Here is a 20130-nt window from a genome sequence, read left to right on the forward strand (position 1 = left end):
TCATCTCTGCTTCACTTCTTTTCTTCTTACATGAGAACTTGGGTTGGCATTGTGTAGGTTTTGATATTTAAACTGAAATTACCCGAGTCCGTGGACTATGGTCCATTTCAAGTGCTTGTCCGCCACTTATATCATGCGAAGGTCTACTATATCATAGGTATTTTTTTCCCATCTTCCAACAATCATGGCAACTACTGAACCATTGTTTGAAATGATTGGTCAAATATGTCTAAAGTTAACTGTGCCACAAGGTTGAAATAAATATTTTATTTTAAAGAAAATGTCCTCTGACTTTCACATTTTATATGATTTCATTATCCACACTCTGCAGAACTGGCTCCCAGTTAACGTGATCACTGTGACACCCATTTCTCATAAATATGCAAATACAATATCGGCATCTTGAGCACTTCAAGAGTAAAAGGGACTTTAGGCAAAGACTTGCCGAAGATCCTTTCTCCAATCTCAAGTCAAGTCTTCTGAACACCTCGTGCGGTGCACACGTTTTTTTTTCTCCAGAAATTGTGAAGTTTCTGGGTTCCCACAGCAACATGTTTTGCCAAAACACAGCATGTTTGCTTGTCACAGTAAATTTAATCATACAAAATGGGAGCACTCTGTGTTGCACTCATCACTGCCACTTCTTTTGAGTGCTTTTGTTTCCACTGTGGTTAGAATTGAAGCAGATAGAGGGGGAGGCACAACAAAGACCGAAAACCATCCCTGCAATCTTAATGAAAACAATATCGTAAAAATGGCACAATGGAGGTCTGGTTATATAGCTAGAAATATAATTTTACACTCAGGTCCTTTGTGTCTCTGTAGACCACTGGCTCACTAGTAAAAAAGTCCTCCTTAGACGGAAAGGCGGCATGGTTTTGTGAGATGGCAGGGGAAAATAAAAGGGACTCGAGGCAGGAGGAGGGGATTTGCAGGGGTATTAAGGCATTGCACGCCTGCTGGCTTGTGCCTTATCACACTGTACATTCCAGTGGTGCAGTGTGCAAAACTTTACAGTACACCGCCAACAAAAAACTTAAAGAGTTTGGTAGTGCATGTGCAACCACTATCCACCTTGAGGAGGACCATCTCAGTCGTTTTTCAGCTGTCTTGTCTTGCCTCTGTGTATGTGCTTGTGTTCCCGCTGATCTACTCAATCTCTGACAGGGGGGCAGAGCTTGTGGACTAACAGCTGGGAAATCTGTGCCCCCTGCTGCCCTCGTGCTCCTCCTCTTGCCACCCACTCTTTCTGCCTCTCACAGCCCTACCAGTCAGCCTACTGACAGCTAATAAAAGAAGCAACCCTTGACTGTTAACAGCTGGGTTCCTGTGATCTAACTCGATCAAGCGGCTTGCTGGGGCTTTTTCTCTGTGAGCGGAATAGTAAAACACATAAGAATAGCACCAGGATGAGGGTGACAAATACAGTACACAGAGAGGATTGGGATAAATGGAAGAAAAAAAAAAAAAGCGTTTAAAAGCCGGAGCGTAAAAGAGAGAAAAGTGAGAGAACAGGCATACTAGCAAGCAGTGGTAAGTCAGAGGAAGGGAGCTCAGTGGCTGTCTTGTCCCTGGCTTTTCATGGCCTAACCAGCTAATCAATAGCACAGAGAAACACTATTTCAGCTGGCTCACTGAGTTCTCTGTACAGGAGAAATACTGAGACTGCCAACTCAGTCTTTCTGTTTGGTTTTTTTTTGAGGTTTTTTCCCTCTCTGCAATGTGTGACAGCTGTATTTCTTAAAATGTATTTAGGTGATACACAAGTGATGTATCTCGTGCAGAGTGGTGAGAGTTGGACATTAGGAGGGAATGGAGTAAGTGACTGCAGCTGAATTATGTCACTGATGTTAAGAGAAAGCTCTACTGTTTATATAGCATGGACTGCAGTGTATCAAGCTATGAAGTGGGTTTAAAGGAATTAAATAATCAAAATGCTGACCATAAAAGTCCAAATAGGCTTCCCATCTACCATTAATGAAAACAAAGGCAAAGAGGAGGTTGACTGCAAGAGGCTTTGAGGATTATTTTAGTTATTGACCCTTCTTTGAAATGAAATTCTTTTGGTCCTTCGAGACAGCTTTGATGCGTCTTTGGGAGTGCACAAGCTGGTGGGAATGGCTGAGGTCCTCCCCTCTCTGCTGTTGGCATTCCAATCTCGAGAGAGACGTGAGAGCGGCACTGCTCCTCTAAAACAAGGACTCCAGACGGGGACATGGGGTCTGTGATGTGAGGGAGGCTTAAAACGTTGGCTGACTTAAATAGCTGCGCATATGACCCGTGATGCCTGACCTTCACTCCTTTATCACACTGCTGTTCCATGGATATCTTTTCTAATTTTGTGTCTGTGTCTGTGGACAAGCATGTGTGTAGTGGGTATGAAAGACGACTCCAGATGCTCCCAGCTGGCTGTTGCCCAGTGAGGCTAATACACTTCTGCCTGCCTAATTAGAGCGCACACTCTCACACACACACACACGCACAGTCAACCCCTCCTCACCGCTCATGTCCTGCTGTTTCAATGGGTTTATGGTAGGAAGAACATATGCCCCCCCCCCCCGTGTTTTATACAGGACACACATGCAGACAGCTAAACAAACAACCAAGGGCTTAATTACCTCATAAGGGAGGCCAGGGGTGAGGGCTGCTGATGAGTCACTGTAGCATAATGTAAAAGGATGTGCAGTGTAACACAGGGAAATGCAAGCCTTTGCTTTAAATGCAACTGATGTGTGGATTTTGATTAAAGTGGTGACTCGGTAACAGAAAAATGATTCAGTAAAACAGATCTATGATTGCAAGAGGTGTGGGAGTTTAAGTAGCTCTCTTAATATGTCAGCTGCTTTGTACAAACACACAAACTCGACACCTTGACTTACTAAAATATGTAGGGTTCGTGTTCATTCTTGTACACCTCAATGTAGGCCCCCAACGTATGTGAAAACGGAACAACATATTTTTCTTGTCAGCCATAACACAAATTGACTAAGGATGCCATATGGACATGCAGTAAGTGTGTTTGGATGTGCTTGCCATGCTGACCCTTTCTTTAAGCTGCCGAACAGCAACACAGCACTCCAGCAGCAGGAGCACTCCCTCACAACGCGTCGTGTCAGACATTTCCTGTCACCCTGTCAGTGCTGGGCTGTGTATGGCAGCGTGTCTGTTTTTTTTTCTTTTGTCTTGTTGGCTCGGACACATAAAACAGCAATATAATACAACTCATACCATCTGCAGGCAGAAATCAGATTTGTGTTAAACCACGGTTTGCATAATGATCTTTAAAAATCACAGCCTAGCTTTCTTTTTTTCATGTACTTGCACAACATCTCTTGTGTTTTTCTATGGATATTTCTGAAATATATTTATAACATAAATCAGTGCTTAATAAACAAACTGTATTGCCCAGACTTATGAGACATGATGTAATTACAAAACAGGCGTTGACGTACATCTACTCAATATTTGACGCAAGCAGGGATCCAAATAAGGCGGGCCCTTGTCAGTGCTTGAACATCGGTTTGCAAGTCATGTCTGACCACAAAGCAAGGTCTAAAAGGGTAAATGATAGCCTCAAAACAACACATACGGAAGCAGTGCCAAATGAAGACATAGAAGGAGGGGGAGAGAGGTTTAGGGCAGTAAACTAACAGAGAAAGAAATCCCAAGGTCAGTGTTCCAGGGCCTTCAACAGACGAGGGAAGAGAGTTGGCATGGACAGATGTCAAAAGTGATGGGCGTCAGGCCTGACAAGCTCCAGCTTGGCTATCAGTTACTACTCCGAGCCTGAGGTCGGGCCGGTGCCAAGACAATGCCAACGCCTCTATGTGACGATCAGTGCCTCCGGAGGTTGTGCAAAATGGCTACCGCCATGCCAGCGCATTATTACGAGTCACTGGCTTGGCAATTTTTTTTTCTCAAAGGAAGCGCCATCTGTGAGTGACAGCGGGGCCTCAGCCATTTATTTTGAATGCAGTAAACAAAGCTGCCATTTTTGCATTTTGAGGGTCTAGATGCCTGCTTATTACCACCAGCAAGGCTGGTTGTTGTCATGAGAGAGATCAAGTGCGGTGTGATGTATATCCTTTCTCCATCTCCATTTATCTAGTGGAATCCATGCTCTCTCATAAGCATCACTCAAGCAGCAGGAAAAAATAAATCCTCATTTTCCCATTTGAAAGCAGGGTGGACAAAAATCCAATACTCAGGAGAGTGCTTGGTCTTGCTTTAAGCATAACAGCTCACGGGAAGAGAAGAGGGACATTTGGAAATAAATCAATATCAGGCCATTTACTATCATATTCTGTGGTCATTGATGATCCGTCAAACCATTTATTTCAGAGTCTGAACTGCACACCAAAATCATTTTCCAAAGAACTTTCTCTACATCCAAAACAAATAATGAATAACTCGCAAATCGATACCGTGTGCTTTATTGAGCTCACATGATTGACTTGAGTCTGGCACCTAGCCCAATTGTTTTTCATTTGCTATCCTTTTCTCTCCCTGCTTTGTTCTCCTTTGTATCATGCTAAATGACAACAAAAAGGCGCAGACCTTGAATAATGTGCATATACAGCGTGTTTGGCATGAACCAGAGGAGAAACACTATATCTCTTTTAGGGATAGCAAAGCTCCGTTGCACCCTGCCAGCTCCATTGAATCACATCTTTCCAGAAAAGACAAACAAACCCAATTTTAGCAGACTGATTCGACTGTTGAATGTATAAAGGCTCAGCAGTGTGAATCCAAAACATCCGGCACCCTTGATCAGCGCCTCTCAAAAGGCCCTGGGTTTCTCAATGGAATCAACGTTGGCAGTGTCACATCGACCAGGGTCACACCCCGCTGTTCTACTGAGTGGGCCTGAATAAAATCATTGTAGGCAGACTGAGAGCTCGCCAGGATAGGGTCAACCGCTCTGACCCCCACCGGGAGGCCAGACCCCATCTTCCTGAAAAAACTCTACTAAAAAAGTGCCCTTATCAGCAGGATGCTAACAGACTCACTGGAAGAGAGTTTCCGCTATGAAGCTTTGACTGACAGGCAAACTAGCATTTTGTACAGTATTTGACAGGGACGCAAACCCAGCTCTTTGGGGAGGTCTACTTTCAAAGAGAACTGGTCGCAAGCCAAATCAGTTAGCATGCGCTACAGAATGTATAAGAAATGAAACACCTTTAAATAAATAAGAGATATCACAAAAGAAAATAATAAAGGCAGATGCTTTATTTAAAGTGAAGAGAAATGTTATGCCTACCAGTTACAACAGAAAAAGCCGCAGCAACAGGGGTAAGTGCCAACATGGAGCTTCTTTTTTTTGCTGCCTTCGCCTCACCTAGGTGAATCTAGGGCATTCCTGTCTGTCTGAGCATGAATAAGCGACTACCAATCCTCAGTGACCCACTCAACTCCACCGTCTAAGGGTCGCTCTGGGGTCACGGCCTCAGTGTCACATGCCAGTGAATGAGAAGGCGATATTGATTACCAATAAACTCATTAAGAACTAAGAGAAAGACTTTCCGCACAGACACAACAATTTGTTTCTGTTGACACAAGAACTTAGCAGTCAGATTGCTTCCAATGATTCAGTTTACTCTTTTGCCCTTGTGAACTCATTGTTTTGCAAATGAGCTATGGCCCCATGCCATATCAACGATTTTAATACCAGTTGCCCCTAACTATATTTAAACCTGCTGCTTGACAATTAGAAGAATGTGCTCTAATGTAATGGCTAAGCAAGGAAATGAAATGACTATAACTCTGATAGCAGTGGAATTCTGGCAGTGGTTTCTTGCTTTAGGACACTGGACATTATTTTACAGAATGAGCAATTGATAAAATATTTATATATCTCTTATATATCTTGTGTTGCTGGCAGCTGACAATGTTTGTCTCCATCCTGTCTGCATATTATGTTTAATACGATGTGCAGCTTTCAAGATTGTCAAGTCTGGCACGTTGAAATGAACGTGCTATCTATCTTTATATGAATATATGGGATCTATAACTGTATTAAGGTTAGGTCATCTTCTTTTTTTCTTATTTATTTCCTACTTATTTCCCCTCTTCTGAAATGATGCCAACCTTTACCAACAAAATAATTTCTGTTTCAGGACAGTTAACTTTCACAAGGATGTTCAAATTGCATTTGTGTCTTCCTTTTGAGCCACTGGTTGGGGAATCCTGTTTGCTGCACTTGGGATGCAGGGAATTCAATTTTCCCAGTATATCGATGATAAACTGTTGTCACCCCTTTGCACACGCTATGACGCCTCTGCTCTTCAGGCCCTGGAAAGGATGTGCCTGAAGATCGAGATACCAACCGAAGACGTAGACGACTACTGTTATCGCAGCTCTGCCATTAATAAGATCGCTCGGTGGTTTGTGTCCCGAGGTTTCCTGGTCGTTGCTATCATGCTTCGGGACAATCTAAATGAAACAGTGCTGGAAATATGGCGCCACTGTGACAGGGGGTAAAAATGGGAAGAAATGTCATGGGCCATGGTGTCAGTGTGGTTAATCGAAAATAATGGCCAGCAATTTATAGTTGCCGTCCTGACCAGCAGTGGATGTACTGATGCAGGAGATCGAATTTTAATGTGTACATTCCATCACTTTATACAGGCTACTAATGTTTAGGGCCACGGCCAAACGCCACATGAATCTATGGATGGGGGTTATCATAGAGCGGTAATAAACTGCAAAACAAAAAAGACTCTGTCTGACTGTCTGCTGGGTTTGTGTGTGTGTGTGTCTGCCAGCACATATGTTATAGACTCTTGTTCCACATTAGGGGGATATGATAGTCATCTGATTTCCACCTGCGGCCATTGTAATAAATAAACGGAAGAGGGAGAAGGGGGAGGTAAGCTCATGGGAGATGCAAATGAAAGCCACCTGCTGGGTTGTTGGGACCACAGGGACCTGTGAGACCATCAGTATTTTTCCTCATTTGACAATAGTCCATCTAAATCTCCCTTCCTCCTAGGTTCCTCTAACTGTGCCCCCCTGGTGTTAAACATTCGAAATGGATCCTGGGAAAACAAGTCAGCCAGATGCTGTATGGTCCCATGGTGCTTAGTTGTGCAGCATTGGTTCAGGCTGTCATTTAAGCTACTATAGTCCTGGAATGATCAGAGTAACTCTGAACCTCTCCAGAAAAACGGCCGGATAGGTTTATTATTATATTGCTTTTTACAATCCATATTTAGGTTTTCAGTTAAGCCGTGACCTCTAGTGGTTAGAAGAAGTCAGGTGACTTAGTATAAAGAGTGACAAGGTCCATGTAAGGAGGGCGGGACTGAAGAAAACTGACATGTTGGAATAACTACAGCATTATATCTTTGTTGTGTTATGTCACAAGAAGTCAAATTTATTACCAAATAAATAGTTTTTTAGTTTTATTTAACAATTAATTCCTTTTATTTTAACTGCATGCCACTCAATAAACCAAAAATAAATCTCCCATACTACAAACAAAGCACCATGAATCCATTTGTGCACTGGTATGTAGGGATTGACTGAGAAATGAATGAATCGATGGACTGACCTGAATTGGCTCTTAATGCACGTGTCTTGTACCGTGAAGAAAAAGGAAGAAAGAAGTGGTTATTTGGAAGGACAGGAGGTCGATGACACTTTCAGTTGCGATCTATGCTGTTAGCCCACTTAACCAAGACATCACAGAGGCTTTTTTTGCTTGTTTGTGGCAATGCCTACCTGGAACGGACTTGAGCAGTGTCAGACAAGTGTTTGCTTTAGGGACATAGCGAAAGGCAATAGGAGGGATGGGGATTTTCAAAATGGTCTGTGGGAACCAGTGTTGTAAGCCACATGGTAAAAGTATGTGATATTTTGTGTCGTATAGAAGTGAACACAGCACAGCTGGACTAATCAGGAAAGTGGCTCGCTGTGAATGCTATTCAAAAGAGCTTCTGATCAGCCGGTCTGCATTGAAATGCAGAAATGACGGATCAGCTGTGACTCATGTTCGTCAGTGTTAGGTAAGCTCACTCATTAAGCTCAGACTGTATTGTCGGCTCCCTCGGCTCAGAGTACAAACACTAAATAACCTCCTATAGGGCATAAGAGGTAGAAATCAGCTGCATACAATTTTCTTTTTACACTAAGTCGTTTTCTGCATTTCACTCCTGACGTCAGAGCTCTTAATGAAGACAGCGTAGCTCACCGCTGCAGAGTTCTGCACAGCCAGTCTAAAGATTTTATTTCACTGCTTCCACAGCTTGCCTTATTTCACTATGGCTTAATGAGAGTCGTTTGGAATAATAGGCTTCCATTGAACGGAGGCATCTGCATCCACACAGCTCTAAATGAGTGAGCTAATTTCCAAAGATAATCACCTCTCCTGCTGTGTTTTTATGCAGAGATGCTGAAGATTTTTAGCATCGGATTTAATGAAGTCAAAAATTACCTCGAATCCTCCTGTAAGGTCTACGGAAGCTGACTGAGTCACTAATATTTGTCTTTAAATCGTAAAAAAAAAAGGGTGTTATTTTCACAAGCATGGCAGTTTATGACAAGATGAATGTCACTGTACAGGGAAAATTTAATCTGGAATACTATATTACATTTTTTATGGAAAGAAAAATATAGAGTTTTATTTTAATTTTTGCTAGCACTTTGTTTCCTAACATTTGGCTTGCTTTTACAAGTTCTGAGGAAAGAAGCACCAAGTCACAAGTCTGTCAGTTAATCATTTAGTACCCATTAACATTACTAAAATATGACCACATTTAAATAATGCGTGTGTGTGTTGTTGTCATCAAATTATTCAATATATTTCTAATTAAACTAATCAACAGGCCAAAAATGAAAGTAAACATTGTTTACAGTTAAATGTGAATGTCCTTCAGTGCTGCTGTAAAAGATACAGGCATAAAGCACCTGCCAAGGGAACCATCCATTAGCTCAGCACATAATCATAAGGACTTTTTTTACTGCAAAGAAATCCTTGGCTTAACTTACTGCTTGAAAAATGCCTCGATCTGTGCTACAGAGATATTTTGACTAGCTCAACTGAAACACTTCATGCTGCTGTAGAGACATAAAAAGAAGTACAAACGCTTTTTACATGTTTCCAAGAGCAAACAAGTGAGATTTCTTAGGATGCCTGGGTAATGAAGTCCACTGGGACATTCAGAGACACAATTAAAGGATGAAGTGAGCTCTCTTTTTCACAGTCTCTACTTTCTTCCTCTCCGTTCTCTCTTGTCTAGTCTGTGTGTGTGTGTGTGTGTGTGTGTGTGTGTGTGTGTGTGTGAACGTTGTCACTGATGACACAGAAGCTGTGGCGTCATGCAGTCACTGCAGATGGCAGATACGAAAAAAAAAGGGGACAGGAAGGGAGGAATCGCTTACAATGGCATAGGCCATTTTGACAGAGCGAAACCCTGGCTTGTCAGAACAAATGGGAAAGGTCACAAACTGTGACAATGTAGTAATGTCCCATTCACTGAACTACACTCTCCTTTATTTAACTTCCCACTTCCACGTCAACTAACTTGTCTTTAAAAAAAATGTCATGCCCTTTTTATTTCTGTAAAGGTTACACTAGAGGCAGCCACAAGCAAGGGACACTGAGCTGTTTATCACATATGTTGTGTATTTATACATTTGGGCTAGAGAGAAGCTGTCAGTAATTTGGCAACATTTACAGTATTTCCCCCCCTTGCAGCTCTGTTGGAGGGGCCATTGCAAAAATGTATACAATATGAAAGAAACAGCAGCGAGGTTAATTCCCTGGTGCAGTGTTATGCGGGCTGGCAGTCCAAGCGGAGGAGCAAGACAACAATATGGCTAGCAGCTAGTGCAGGACATCCTCCTCACAGCTTTGTGTTTAGCTTATCACAATAGACGGTCGGGAAGGTTTCCAAATCACGGCAGAGGGTGGGAAGACAAGAGAGAGAGAGAGCAGAAGGAAGGGATTGCATTGTGATGTATTTTCATGGCTACCAAATGAACCTTTCTATATACTGTGACACAAAGAGCCTGTAAAACACACAGACACACACACACACACACTCTTGGTTTGTCACAGGAATGAAAATCAGTTATGGCAAAAAGAAAATCCATTTGCAATATTAAAAGCTTGAGGGGTGAAGGTCAGCAACAACAGCTAAATTGCTAGCTAGAAATGCATATTAGCTTTCTTTCTGAGTTAATACTTTAATTGCAGTAATTAAAGTAAAACCTTTTCCTTCCTTGTCTAGACCTGAGGCAAGCCATCAAATATGGATGACACTTAAAGTTAGTAAGCCATTTCACAGTAAGTCTAAATCTCAGTTTCAACCACAGTCACAGTGGTAAGGTTTCATTTGGGATTTTACCTTGCCTTGAAACCATTCATTTGTTACTTTATATATGTATATATATCTTCTTTTGATGTGTTTAAGTACATAGAAGAATAAGTCTTTCCCTTTGTTTGTTTTGCTGCATCAGCTGTATTTTTCACTCTACAGAACCTTTTATATATCCCTATCTCAACTCCTAGTCCTGCTAAATATGTATTTGTGTGTCTTTTAGAACCCACTTCTCTCTTATCCCCTCATCTAATTCCACCACCTCTCTTTGCAAAACGAAAGGCTACCTGCACTGTACGTAGTCACACATGCCAAAGGTATTGTCATCCTAAACCAAACCTCATATTAGCCTTTTGCTATCTAGGGACCTGATCCCAGGCTTATTTGTTGCCTTACATCATGTAACCTAAGTAGCATGTTGTTTTAAACTCTCAAAAAAGAGAAGGGCCGTAACCTAGCATTCCAATTGCCACGTACAAACTCTCCCTTTCTCCCTGTCAAACACGCACACAAGGCATGGGTGGTGTCCAGTTACAGCGACGCTAAAACTCTCCTGGAATGTTTCTTTGGGGTAGATCGACGGGAGAACACATGCAAGGACAAGGTAGGGGTAGGTGGAGGATTAAGTGTGGCGGCTTGGGTTACGCTGCCCTACATCTGACATGGACTTCCCATGAAAAGCATGAGAATTTTAGTGGAAAATCTTTGTGTAAAAGGTCACGCAAATTCTAGTTTACTTTAGCCTGTAGGTTTCAGGGGTTTCATGGATGATTGATGCGATTCTGCAACGTCTGCATCTGTTAAATGTGTTTGTGGGTGTGAGGTGTGTCAATGAATGGAATAGCATAATGTGGTTTAGAGTGCTTCTTACCAGTGTGGACTGTGGTGCTTTAGTGTGACAGTAACCGTGTGTCCATCAACGTTTTTTAATGCGCATTTTGAAGTATCGCATTAGAAAAGGTTGATGGAAACGGCAAAATTTGGAAAAGAAAATCTCAATTTCACAAAAAAGTTTTTACGCTCACTTGAGGTGGTTTTTGCCTTTGTCGAAAAAGAGTAAATGTGCTAAATGGGAGATGGAAACACCTAGCGAACTTGTAACTCACGTCTGATCAGCTGTTTCGCCATCGGCATCTTGCCCGGTTGTGCAGAGTTCTGCATACCTCACGGCCGGTAACGCTCATTTGTATGAGAATTATGCATTCTCTGCACACTGATCAAACGGGGTTATCACTGCATATTTTTGCTTAATCTCAATGAATGCTACTTCTACTGAGTAAAATATTAGCGACTCTAAACGTTCATAGAATAGGCTATATACTTAGAATCATTTATCCCTATTGATGAACCCCACAAAGGACATTATAGCGTTTTAAAGCATTGTTTGTAGGTGCATGCAATTCTCAGGAGGCATGCAAAACTCGCATAACACCAGATTCCCATAATGTGCGGAGACATGGCTGGTAGCAGTTTGCCCACTTGAAACACATTTCTGAGGACCTCTCTCCATTTTTCTAAGATCAGTGGATGACTGGTTTTGTTTCTGGTTTGGAACCCATATATCTTGTTTATTACAGCCATATATGACGTCAACTACTGACGTAACGACGCTTGCCATTGCTTTGTTTCGGAAGGTCGGCGGTTCAACCCTGGCTCCCCCAAGCTACATGTCCTTGGGCAAGATACTGAACCCCAAATTGCCCCTGGCGGCTGTTCCGCCAGTGTATGAATGTGTATGTTAGTTTCTGTTTGAGCACTTAGGCTGAGTGTGTTAATGGTAAATGCAGATGTAGTGTAAAAGCGCTTTGAGTGGTCGAAAAGACTAGAAAGGTGCTATACAAGTACGGAGCATTTACATTACATTTACATTTACATGGCTAGTACGACAATTGCCAACAGCTCTTAGTGTAACTTGACTTGATGACTTGATAGGCCCCTTCCTTCGTCACATGGCTAATTTCGAGCTTTTGCAAATTTCAACATTATATTGTCGTGATGTGGATCCACATTGGAGTACATGCAGAGTTATTAATACTTTGCTGACTTCATGGGGTTTGGTATGTGTAGCTTATTTCCGCTATCTATAACTCCCAGCTATTTCTGGTTTCTTGAGCCATTCTGCATGAATTTCATTTAAGAGTAACCTAAGTCTGCTAAACAGCTCTGGCTAAAACTGGCTTTCTATGTTTAACTGTTGCCATCTCATCTCCCAGTAGATTTGCGTATACACAGGTCCAAATATAGTTAATTGCCAAATGGGTTCATGGGGCTGTAAAAGTTAGTGGATACTGGTGCATATGCTTATTTGCTCATTTTGTGACTTGTACCAGGCCAGTATGCTTCTCTAATGTTTGGATGCTCATTGTAAATAAGTAGGACTGTTGGGAAATACACGTTTTAAAAAACTGCCAAAGCAGCCCCTGGTACCTAAGCAAATTTAAACACTGGTATTATTCTATAAATACTTTGGTGGGGTCATGTGAGCCATAGTTTTCTAGCCTGACTAAATATAAACAAGTCCTGTCTGCGCAGTGTTATCTCTAACAGTGTGATGCAACTCTCCGAAACCCCTCTGAAATAGTTCCTAAAATATACATGAAAAGGGAACGGAAAGATATACCCGTTCTTCTATGTCGGCTGTTTGAAGCCGCCACCACAGCCTTCATCTGCCATCCATAAAATATCACATCGAGGAAAGAAATGAAGGAAGGAAGGAAGAAGGGAAGAAACGCTGAATGAAAAAGACAAAGAAGACTCATGCATCGGATGGAGTTGTCAGTATTGCCAGCAGCGCTGAAGCACATCTGTATGAGCAACATACCTATTTTATTATGATGAAAAACTGACAAAATACCAAAAAGTCTCCTTTCAGGTCTTGGCAGGTTGAAAATAGGCAGGAAAAGGAGACGCTGCTACTCACATTAATGTCTAATACTCGCTCGTTTTTTTTCCCACACAGAGCTCTGTATTCCCCCCGGGCTACCATTTGCTTTGCAAAATGCATGCATGAAATTCTTGAGACCGGCCTCCCCACGAGAGTCTAAATAATAGATTGCCAACACAGCATCCAGCCTGCACTATAACTTCAGCCCCAACTGTCTGGCCTCATTAGCGAGCGAAGTGTAAAAGATAGCCAGCTGCTAGCCCAGGTGACGGCACTCAGCTCTGGCCTTTGGCAGTAGTGGCCCACCCTAAAGAGAATATACAGCGTCTCGCTCTGTGCAATTCATCTTGTAATCCGCCTTAAAGCTGCTAAGCTTCTGTTGATGGCAAATGAATGGAGACCAATGGCAGGGAAGATGGAGACAGGGGGAGAATGGGGTGAAAGTTTTAGTTAGCAGCACTGGGAGGGAAGAAAAGCACCAAAATGTGGCAGATTCATCTGTGAGGAATGATAGAGAGAAAGGCGGTTGGTTTGGGCCGTCTGGTCAGAACCAGAGGTGACCTAAGCCATTTTCATCCACTGATTGTTCCCCTCTCTCCCTCCTTCTGTCCCTCCCTCCATCTCTTTTCACTCTCTCATCTATTGCTCTATGTCTCTCGCCCTCTCTCTCCATGTCTGCTTCCAAATGGCAGTCATTATACCGGACATGAAAAGTCATTTTAGTTCCGCCTGGCTTCTTCAAAGCAGCTAGCTATAATTGCAGATTGAGTAGAGAGAGAATGCCGGGGTTACACAGAATTTAAACATTGGCTCCTAACCTTGCAGTGAATGCAGGAATTTAAATTTGAATTCACAGAAAGGGGAGGATAAATGAGGAATAATAAAGAACAGATAGTTACACAATGTAGATGTTGATCAGTCCAAATTCCCTGCCTTTTGTTGTACTATATTTATCACTTTGCTTGCGAGGTATTCATACATGTTTAAACATCTCCCTGTGGACATGCGGGGTCCAGACTCTGGATCCCATAACAGCACGTGTCAGTTCAAAAATTATGGCACAAATTGGGGAAACACAACCAAATTATGAAAAATCCATCCACTATTAAATGCATTCCTCATACGTGAAATTGCTATGTGGCAATGTCACTGCACTTTTTAATGGATTTTTCTCCTCTTTGCCAATTCCACTGGGAGTCTGGGAAATGCAAAGGGACAACAGAGACAAATCTCAATCCCCTTTTGTTCTTAAGGTTCATTTAAGATAAAGAGTAGGTCTTATTTTAGGCTTATTTTATGCACATAATTGTATGCCGAACTACTGCAGCAACAAACACTGTATGTTTTATCTATTCCTAGGATTAGTTCTATCATTTTTATACCGTCACATCCCTGTGTGTGTCTGCTCGTATCAGGCGTGTGTTTACAAATTCAGCCCCGAAACAGTTTACAGTCCCTTAGGGTCATATATACGTTGCTCTCTCCCAGTTTACGGGCTAGCCACCAGTCTGAGCTGAGCACCCCTCCCTTGCACTTATCTCTTACACCCTTCTATTTGGCACAGCAGGTAGCGTAATTGTTCTCGGAAAGAGCCTTTCAACTAAAGGCTCCAGTTTTGACTTTTTGTCGCAAAGACCTTCATTGTAACACCCCTATTTTTGCCCGGCTCCAGGCTCTAACCGCAGAGTGCCTCTGAACCGAAGTGTTTCAGCTAAGTCATTCCCATTCCCGTTTGATGGAGGATGGGGGGGGGAGTGAGTAAGGAGGTGGATAGATAGGGAATATAGACTGGAAAATATGTCTTCTGTACAAGACCCTCCCCGCCGTCCACTACCTCGTCCCCAAACCCATGACACACATCCCCCACCAGCTCTCTTGCGAGCAGAAACAAATTCTGAAACTGTCATACTTTAATTGAAATTCCATCACTTGTGTGGCTGCTATTGTGGAATAATTTGATAAAGCGGTGTGACATGAATGCACAGAGCCGCCCGCCACTTCTATTTCTTACTCTAGCTTTTATTTCCTCATTCCGCCGGTTATTCAAATGAACCTCAGTGTATTCTGCTCTCAGCCTTTCCAAAAAATGAAGATAAGAATAAATGAGACAATGGGAAGGGCATAAACAGAAGTAATGTTTTGGGTTGCAACACAATAAAAACGAAGTCTTTTAAAAAAATATCACCAAGCTACCTTTTTAAACCCCATCACTTTCATTCTGGCAATATTTGAAACCAGAATTATGTTTCACTTGCAGCCTTTGCTTTCCTTCTAATTAGTCCTAACTCTCTAAAAGTGCTAATAGTGACAGGTTGTTAGTTGCTAGATGGGGTGGGGGTCCAAAATGGAGGTCAAGGGCAGAATTCCAGTCCTCTGCCAGTGCCACTGACCCTGATCCAAATCCATACCAACATACTCCCTCCCCTTCTAAGTCTTCACAACTGGCTGCAGGCGTTTGGCATCCATCATATCTCCTGAAACCCAATCTGCAAGCAAAGGACAGCTGCGGCGGAAAAGCAGCCCTCCCCCTTTCTGACACGTCGGTACTCCCCCCTGTACGTAAAGCCTGGAGGCAGAGCCTCTAGGCAAAGCATTCTAACTGTATTGTACCCAACACTAAGTTGAAACATGTTGGAAGTGACACTGCTCTTTGTGTGCTGGAATATGTACAAGTCAGTTTCACTGAGGGAGATACATGATACATGAAAACAGGACAAACGGATGGAGAAGACAGGGGACTTTTTTTGTATTTCATTTTGATGAGACTCATCTGAGTCAGAAAGAAAGAAGAAAATAATAAAGGACAGACACAACACAAGAGCAACAAAAAGAGAGAAACAGGAAAGAACTATAGCCCTGTGCTCCTTCCACTGCCAAATAATATTTACGCCTCAGCTTTCTGCCCTGACAGGGTGATGGACAGTAGAGGTGATTTTGCCTGGGTGTAAAAATAGGCTTCTTATTATTCCAACCCAGCGGCAACTTGAATATCAATAAAAAACTGCTAGCGTTCCCCTATGTGTAAAACCAATGCCCCGTAGCGGTGGTTTTTATCAAGCAACCCACCCTTGACGCTAGTTATGCAGTACTAGAGGTTACAGGAGGAAATGCTTGCCAAGTAAATAAGTGAGTGAAGCGATTGAATAGAGGGGAAAAACACAGCGGGACCTGGGCCAAAGTGAACCAAGGGTAAAGTCATGATCACTTCATTATGCTGGAGTGCAGCTCAGTGTTGTGCGAAATCAAACTGCTTTCTCATTTGTCACAATGCATCAAGCTGGCCTCTGTGAAGTGAGTTTGTAGTCGGCTGGAGGCCCCTGACGCAAAGGCACACACACAAACACACCAGTTGATGCACATGAGGCGAAACTGCAAGACGTACAAAATGCATACCCGTGTGCACACATGTACAGTGTACAGCACACATAGTAACACTGATGCGACACGTGGGCATGCACCTCGCTACCCTCCTGCCTTTTTTTCCCCCCTCGTCAATATGACCTCTACCAGTCAAACTTCCCCTGCATCGGCCAACCACCCACCCTGCCAGCTAGCCAGCCAGCCGGCCTGCCAGTCAGTGGGTAGGTTGTTAAGGGCCATTGCTGGCGCAAAATAACATAGAATACACCCACTGGATTACAGAGGGCAGGCAGTGAGGGGGGTGATTGCTAACAGACCTATTGGCACTCCATCTCCTCCAGTTCCAACACCACGGCGCCTGATAATTGTGGCCTCTGTGTTTACGTATCCATTTTTGCAATGTAAGTGTTGATTTCTCATTCCACACTCGTAATAGGGGCCCTGGCCTTGGAATTCCTGAAGTAGTGCTCAAACACACACGTACACACTGATAGAAAACAAACTTTTTTTTTCTCACTCATTTTGTCCGCTCTTGAAAATAAACCAGTGAGTCAGAGCTACTTGGGCTGTGCTAAGACAATGGGACTGTGAGGTGCAGGCACACTTGTTTGTAAGAGGGCTTGGCTTTTTGCCGAAAGAGGGACTTAGGACTAAGGAGATGTTGAAAGCTCCTGCAGTCCTTCAAAATGCCTCCGTTACATTAAATGCACTGCTGTCAATGAGCTTATATCCATGAGCTTAACATTTAACCTGCATATGTAGCAGCGCTTGTTAAAAAAACACTTATCCAGGTGAGTGTAAATTCAATAAATAAAACAAATAAAAGGACATCTGAAAGACATTGTCAACTTATCTCTGACATTGAGTCTTGGAAGTGTCCCTTCCAGACACTGTCAAAATGTGGGATATGGTTTCAGAACGAGCTTCAGGCACAAAAAAACTGGCTTAACTCCCTTATAGGCACTTTCCACACCCTTAGGCCTGTATCATTTTTCAATTTAATGGAGTGCACACCGTGAACTGTTTGTATCCTTCACACACACACACACACACACACACACACACACGGTGAATGACACAGAAAAGCTTGACTCATGTCTCCTTTCATTTCCTTTACACTATAATACAGAATTACCTTTTAACAATTTACATCAAATCTATTTTGGAGGATTAAAAAATTCCACACAGTGAAGGAAGAGGGTTTGAGAGAAGATGGCCGTGCATCAGTGCCGCTTTTTCCATGACTGAGACACTTTGCTCCCTTCAGCGATGCTGGACGGCAGGCAGCACTTTAGGCGAGCATCACCTTGGTGCATAACCATTTTGTCTCCTCTTTTGAGCGCCACTGTCGCAGCAGCAAGATTGGAAATCGAACATGTGGTGATGGCGATGTGCTGTGTCAAAATTGGGCAGGTGCTAATTGTTTTAGCTGGGAATTGTAAAACACCTAAGTAGGGGTGCTGGTGGGTGCTCTCAAAGATTGCTTACTGGCTACAAACGGGCAAAAACACATGCACATTCATTTGGATGCTCAAACACACACACACTCACTTATTGACCCTTCGAACACCTCACTATAGAGTACTCCGCCTTCACTCACTGCCTTTTAATTTGGCTCAGACAGCAATATGTTACTATGCATATGGTCAGAGGTGGGCTTTTTTAAAGGCTACACATGCAAAATGCTTTCATCCATCTTTGTTACACCATAACGCCTTCCAGTATGAATTGCAGATTACAAATTCTTAATTTTAAACATGATGATGGATACATATCCAGTTATTTTGTGAGCTTTGGATACATCTTGTGTACAAAATTCTAAAATTGTTTTATACTACTAGTTTAGGGTTTTTTTCTGTGGGGGTCTTCTTCATGGCTCACAGCCCCTCTCTACTGCATTTCCCTAACTGGCTGGAGAGAACGAGTCCCCTAGTGGCCAAACTGGCAAACTGAGCACAGGTGGTGTGTGCACACAGCTCTACTGGAAATAAAGGTTTACTTGCACCTGATTGATAGAGCGGTTGCGTGACTGACTAACTCTCTGCCTGTCTCTCTGATATTTAGCTGCCTCTTGTTTGAAAAAAAATGTGAGCTCTTTACAAAGCAAAGTCAACTTTAAACCCCCGCGAAGAAAAAAAAGTGTTCTAAAAATAAGACGGACAAAGACGAGGGGATCTCTGGAGAGTTGCAGGAATGCACTTTGAAAATTCTTCACAATCGACTCGCTGGAAAATCTTCCACAACTCTAAAAGGGCTCCACTAAATGATCTGTATTTACATGACAGCGCCACAGCTTTAAATAACATGTTTGAGCCGACCTGTTTTGACATAAAGAGAGCCAATAAACTGTAGCCTACCCCAAAACGCAATATTCAGGTAATTAAATATATTTATTACGATGTGCAGTGATAATTTATAGAAAATCAGATTTCCTGTCCAACTATCAACACAAACCGCTCACCATAACAAAAATATTCCACATGCACATTTACCAATGTAGTTTACGTGCAGATCCATATTCAAAATAGAAATTAAACCAGTTAACAAAGGTTTTCATGTCGTTCATGGTGCTTTGGTTACTGTAATGTGGCCAGTGAACTGTATCCATTCAGGGCTGCGCATTCATAACAATAAACAGTGCGTAAAACAGTTATTAACACATACATATAACGGGTATACCCCTAAACACGCCTGCCAGCACACAGTCTGTTTGCATCAGGAGAATAAACCCGGTCAAAATAGGTGCAGTTGGTTACAGCTAATATGTTTGAAGCAACTTCATGAGGCTCTGTACGTACACCTGAAATCACTGCGGCAGGGACTTCAGTTCCTTCTGTCACAAGCTCAGAACTCACAGGCTCGTCAGACAAGCTTACCTTATCATTTTGCGGCCAGTTTGAAACTCACTCTCGCCTTTCTTCTGCGTAAATGGAAGTCGAGAGTTTTTACATCCAGTATTGACAAGTCGACTCCTGGGGAAATAAAATAGCGTGGAGGAAAGAAATCCGTCCTCAGGTTCTGCTTCTTCTGCCTCCCCCCCCCCCCTCCCGCGCCCGTTCACTCTTATTTCGTTTCTTTCCCCGAGTTGTCCGTCCCCAACGCATTAACGGTCTTCGGGGCGACGGGACGGAAAACACGCACGTGGAACTCTATGGTATATTCTCTGGTTTGGGTCTTGTCTGTGTTGTGCTGGTTGGATCTTCATTGAATTGAACGTGGCGAGACTGTGGTTGTGTTTGAAGAGTGCAGTGTGGCTGGGACACACAGCCCCTCGCTCTGCCCCTCTCTCCCTCTCTCTCTCTCCTCTCTCTCCTTCTCTCACTCTTTCTGTGTCTGTCCGTCCGTCCGTCCGTCTGTCTGTTAGTTTCTCTGTCTTTGCCGAGACGTGAAGACGGACTGAAACCCCAGGCAGAGAAAAACGGGAGATTAGAGAGAGAGAGAGAGACAGAGAGAGGTGTGTAGGAGGGGTGACGTCACTCAGCGAGGTCCCACTTTCCCAACCCCCCCCCCCCCCCCCCCCCCCCCCCCCCCCCCCCCCCCCCCCCCCCCCCCCCCCCCCCCCTT

At 43.1% G+C, this 20130-nt stretch overlaps 1 protein-coding gene across 8 annotated transcripts in view; it reads right to left on the bottom strand.

The window, feature by feature from the left end:
- Window positions 1–19915, bottom strand: part of LOC123980534 (receptor-type tyrosine-protein phosphatase delta) — a 131781-nt gene extending 111866 nt beyond the window's left edge. For 4 of the 8 annotated variants that reach the window (XM_046064967.1, XM_046064968.1, XM_046064966.1 and 1 more), the window contains exon 1: window positions 19443–19915. The gene's annotated coding sequence lies outside the window, so the exon portion shown is untranslated. The remainder of the gene's footprint in view (window positions 1–19442) is intronic. The other 4 variants (XM_046064969.1, XM_046064965.1, XM_046064964.1 and 1 more) reach the window with 1 other exon arrangement.
- Between the last annotated feature and the right edge of the window lie 215 nt (window positions 19916–20130).

Source organism: Micropterus dolomieu, linkage group LG12 (assembly GCF_021292245.1).
Source record: "Micropterus dolomieu isolate WLL.071019.BEF.003 ecotype Adirondacks linkage group LG12, ASM2129224v1, whole genome shotgun sequence".
NCBI classification, from domain to species: domain Eukaryota; kingdom Metazoa; phylum Chordata; class Actinopteri; order Centrarchiformes; family Centrarchidae; genus Micropterus; species Micropterus dolomieu.